At 36.8% G+C, this 5,325-nt stretch overlaps 1 long non-coding RNA gene across 1 annotated transcript; it reads right to left on the bottom strand.

The window, feature by feature from the left end:
- Positions 1-582: 582 nt before the first annotated feature.
- LOC141554176 (uncharacterized) lies at positions 583-4,369 on the bottom strand. Its single transcript, XR_012485795.1, has 3 exons — positions 4,214-4,369; positions 3,931-4,035; positions 583-1,057 (listed from the first exon to the last, which is right to left on the bottom strand). It is a non-coding gene; the product is annotated as an uncharacterized LOC141554176 (long non-coding RNA).
- Positions 4,370-5,325: the final 956 nt, after the last annotated feature.

The following is a 5,325-nucleotide window of genomic DNA, read 5'->3' as shown; positions in this document are numbered from 1 at the left end:
AGGGGAGAAGGGTGAGACTTGGAGTAGCTCCACCTGTTCCTACCCAGACAGAGCTGCTACTGGAATACAGATTTCTGAGCAGGGCATGCACAGTTAGACCATCAAGGCAGGCAAACCCTAAACTTTAAAGGGTTGATCTCAAAACTGCAATGTTATTGAAAATGCTGAGATACCAATTAGGAAACTGGGGTTACAGGGCTGGAGACTGCCAGTCCCAAGACTTCCAATTCAATCTGAACTGGTGAGATAGGGGGTGGAGCAGAAATATCTAAGGCAAAGTGAACAGAAAATTAAGGGTTCCCACTCGTTTAGGTATTTTGAGAAAAATCCACCAGTTTCCCTAGTTCCCTATCTCTTCCTCGCCTTTTTTTTTTTTTTAAATCATGGAAAGGAATCATCCAAAAACAAACAAAAAAAAGTAAATAGTCAAATAACCATCCCACATATAAATCCCAAGAGTGAATTAAAGTTCTTACACATAACAGACTAGTATAGGAGGAGTTTCCTAAAAAAAAAAAAAAAAAAAAAAAAAAAAAAAAAAAAAAAATCTCTCAAACAATTACTTATTCTGAAATGAACATAGATATTTAACTTCCTTAACAGCAACAGTTACCAATTTTAACAATTTCCATCCCAAATCTTTTTTTTTTTTTCCCCTGAGGCTGGGGTTAAGTGACTTGCCCAGGGTCACACAGCTAGGAAGTGTTAAGTGCCTGAGACCAGATTTGAACTCTGATCCTCCTGAATTCAGGGCTGGTACTCTATCCACTGTGCCACCTAGCTGCCCCCTCCATCCTAAATCTTAAACACACAGTAAGATGACCAAGTCAGGGCTTAACAGTCATTCATCAACCATTCCCAAGTCCCCCATATCGGTCCAAATTACATCAGGAACATGGGCGATGATCTCTCATTCAAAAAAAGTGCTTCATGCTGATAAGGGGTGGAGAACTGGCTCTCAGTCCAAGTAGGGAGATGGGTATGGCATGCTGACAACGATCAGTGGGCTGATCCAGGTCCCAAAAGCAGGTCAATATAGCTGTAATGTGACCAAAATCTGTAATGTGAACAAAAAAAATAAAAATCTAACAGATAAAGATTAGAACAGTTTGGAATAGCAACAACATATGGGGAGGCCAGTATAGATTGGCCAGCAGTTCCTATGTGAAGGAACAAGTTTGCTTTACAGGATAGGCAGATGGCTAGTCCCAATGAATAGCAATTAGGTTTCACAGACCACTGTGCTAATTGTCCTCTCATTATTTACAAACATTTAAAAAAACCTTAATATCCACAGACACAAATATCCAGTAACAGATAGATGACCAGGGTAAATACTCATTTGCCTAAGTATGCATAATATAATGATTACATATGACCAGATTGGAAACAGCAATGTATGACATAATTGAATTGCATTAATAGTTTCTATTAACTATTGTTTTAATAATAGAAATCAGTCACAGGAGGGAAAAAAATGCAAGAACATAACTATTACATAACATAAGCAGTTAAAACTCAGCCTTCAGCACATAAGAGATTAGAGCTTTAAAACTCCCAAATAGCATTAATTATAGCAAGAGATTTTATCTCCAAAGTTTCAGATAAATCTCAAACAGATATTTATCATAACCTTATATTGGTAACAGTAAGAAATTTATCCTAGAAAATTCACACATAAATGTAAATTCTTACATACCCAAGTAGATGTTGAATTTTGAATAAGTTGAATATTATACCAATCATTTTGTTTTTAAAATACCCAATACACAGAAAAATCCCAAACTACATATTGTTCAAAACAAAAACTTTTCAAAAGGAAGAAAGCAAAAACTATTATTCTTGGAATCCCTCTAAATAATTGGCATCAATACAGTTAATTAAGACTTCCTATTTTCACATAAAAGAATCTGAAAAGTTCTTGAAAACATCAACAAAACTTTTTTAAATAACCCTTTCAAACAATATATCACATTTCTGATCATATTCTTTAATATTCATAACCATTATGTATCTAAAGAAACAAATATTCAATCAATTAACATCTTATAAGAGCAGCCTGTCCCTTTAAATCACAGTTTGTTTTCTTCAACCAAAAGTGGCTGTAGCTTTCCATTGCTGCTCTTCCCCTCCAAAAACATATCCCATCTCACAGCCATCTCTCTGTGACTACTCTTTCTAACCAGTTCCTTCTTTTTTCCCACTGATTTCTTCTTGAAATCATTTGCTCCCACTAATCAATCCTTCTTAAATCACCTTCACTCTCCTGTTCCATCTCTCTGTCTTTCTCCTTCTAATGCCTACTTGCTCAAACCTTCTCTGAAATACTTTAAACACTCCCAAACCAATAATTGCTTTTGTAAATCAATCTCTCTTGTCCCTTTTCTTTAACTTTAAACTTCAAGATTCACAATTAATTTTGAATTAAATTTCATAAAACTTATAATATATAGTTTACAAATTACCCAATACTTCTAGAAAGCAACATGCCATTTAAGTAGGAAGATACAAATACAACCTCCCCTAAGGTAAGCTACTGGCATTTTGTTTAATAACCTATATTTCAATTTGAAGTCCAATCAAATAATAAAAAAAGAAAAGTTTTTCTCTTCAGTTGTAAAGGCCTCAATATTCAAACAATTCTCAAGATTTTTGTCCTCTTAAATCTAATATGTGCAAGGCAACAGTAAAATTATTTCAAAATTATTTCAATTTTATAGTACCTCTTTAAAATATAAGTTCCCAAAATTCTTAATCAAATGTTGCAGACAATTACCCAGTTTAGCCTTCTTAAACTTTTTGTTCTCTAATTCCATGAAAGCAAACTTGCTAATAATGATTTTTCTTTCTTCTCCTGGCATAATTTTTAGAAATATGCCTAGTTTTCCCACAGGTCCAACAGGTCAGAGAGCCCCTGTGTTCAGCTATTTACTTCTCTTACTCTATTTTTATTCTTCCCTTCAAATATTTGCAACTTCTTATTTCCAATCTTAATTAATTTTCCAATCTTAACACACATGCCAATTTAAAATTGTTTTAAAATTAACCAGTACTTTATTTTGTGAAATCTACCTAGGTATTCCATTCAAACTTCTTTAATAAGCCAAAAAAGAGTTAAGCAACAATCCTTGTTTTACCTTGAGAATTTTTTTTTTCTGGCTGAGTTATAATAAGAGGTTCCTTGTTTACAGGAGTGATAGCCACTGTTCTTCTATTTTCTCAAAACTTTCCAAACTTTCAATCTATGTTTTTATTTTTTTCCCCCTTCTCTCCTCCTTTCTGCAAAGCTGCTGTCAGAGGCAAAGGGAGAGAAAGGGAAAAAAAAATTTTTAAAAGATTTTCTTTTTTAGAGAAGCCCAAAACTAGTTACATTCTGAGTCACTCTAAAAGAATTACTATTTCCAATTCCCATAATTCAGCCTGATATTTTTCTAAGCCTGTAACACAGAGGCTGAATTCTTATCTCTTATGAGCTTAGTAACTTTTAACACAGAACAAAAGCAACGCAAAGCAGACATACACACATAGAGAGACAAACACAAAACTCTATTTTCACCTTTTACATACAGATTTAAGTCTGATATACCCAAATAGTTCTGGGATATACATCCTCACAGTTTTCTTCCCTTTTTATATCTGGGAAGTTCATCCCAGCCTTGAATTCCCTAGCTAACGTCCTGATACAAATTGCTTCTATACCACCCTGGATTCAGGCAAGGTGTCAGGGGAGGTCCTTCATTACCCTCATACCCAGGCAGAAGTCCTTTGTTACCCTCATGCCCCCCACAGCCACCCAAGAGCCTCCTCAGGAAAAGTCCTTTATTATTGGGGTCAATAGCAGTCCACACCAAAAATAAATTTAGGAGGGCTAATTCCTCAGGGTCTCCCTTGACCCAGCTAATAGACCCCCAGACTTCCTAAGAGCTTTACCTTGAGAACACGTGTTTCTTTTCAGACTGCCGCCGGCCATCGGACTCTATTTCTTTCAACCTTCAATTCTGCTTTCCACTGAGTATCCATGCCTCAGATCATTGTCTAAGAGGAAAGGGAGGCTGCTCACCCAGAGCCAGAGACCATGGAGAAAACTACTCCATGGGGCGCCTGTCCCTCCCTGTTCTAGGTTTATGCCTAGAATAGAAATAGCACAGCCATCATCCCCAAAGACCCCATCCCAGATGAGCTCCCAACTGTGAGGAATATAGAAGACCCTTACCCAAAATGGCTACTGAGAGATCACTCAATAGAAGGCAGAAAAGTTGTTTATTGAAAACCTCCAGAGGATGAGCCATCCCATCACAATATAAGAAAGAGAAAGCTCATGGTAGGAGGGCTAAAGAGTAAAGTAAAGATACATAGCTTTTATACAAGAAATTACATTACAAGTAAGAGATCATTGAGAAGGGGAGGGAGAGGCATCTAATTTATTGTTGCTATTTGGAGATATTTGAATGGAAGGTTTCAGGGAAATCTCCTGATTTCTATGAAACAGAAAATCAGGCCTTCAGGCTTAATCAAGCAGATAGTGGTCCACCTAATAGACTAAATACCGATAAATGTCATCAACTCAGGTTAAGTAAATATGGATATAGCTGGCCAAGGCCCAAGTATATATGAGCCTGCACATATTTTACAGGTCATAGGAGAAACACAGAAATAATGAAAATAAAATACAGAAAAAGAATTCATACATTCCTGTAAGTTCTTCACCTAATCTCTCTCTATTCCACACAACTACATACATATAAGCATATAACACCTCAAGTATAAGAAAAGACTACATATGGCAAGGGGGAAAGAAAAAGTAAGAAGAGGAGGAGGGAGGAAGAAGAAAGAAGAAAAAGAAGGGGGAGAAGGAAAAGGAGAGGAAGGAAGGAAGGAAGGAAGGAAGGAAGGAAGGAAAGAAGGAAGGAAGGAAGGAAGGAAGGAAGGAAGGAATAAAGGAAGGAAGGAAGGAAGGAAGGAAGGAAGGAAGGAAGGAAGGAAGGAAGGAAGGAAGGAAGGAAGGAAGGAAGGAAGGAAGGAAGGAAGGAAGGAAGGAAGGAAGGAAGGAAGGAAGGAAGGGGAGGCAGCTAAAGATAGAGAAAGAGAGAATGAGCAGCATTCCCAACTTGAACTGGTAGTATGGGAACTCAGAGGGCAACTGTTACTATTCACATATTGTGTTAAGACAACTGGCAATGGCCCTAATCTGGAAAAGTAAACTGGAGCTGAGTTTGAAGGGTTTTAAATGCTAAACAAAAAGGTTTTATTTTTCCTAGAGGCAACAGTGAACTACTGGGGATTTCTGAACAGGGGAATGACATGGTCAGATCTGTTGTTTAGGAA

The sequence above is a fragment of the Sminthopsis crassicaudata genome, chromosome 1 (assembly GCF_048593235.1).
Source record: "Sminthopsis crassicaudata isolate SCR6 chromosome 1, ASM4859323v1, whole genome shotgun sequence".
NCBI classification, from domain to species: domain Eukaryota; kingdom Metazoa; phylum Chordata; class Mammalia; order Dasyuromorphia; family Dasyuridae; genus Sminthopsis; species Sminthopsis crassicaudata.
Note: the sequence above shows the minus strand (reverse complement) of the source record. Positions and strands in the feature narration are given on the sequence as shown.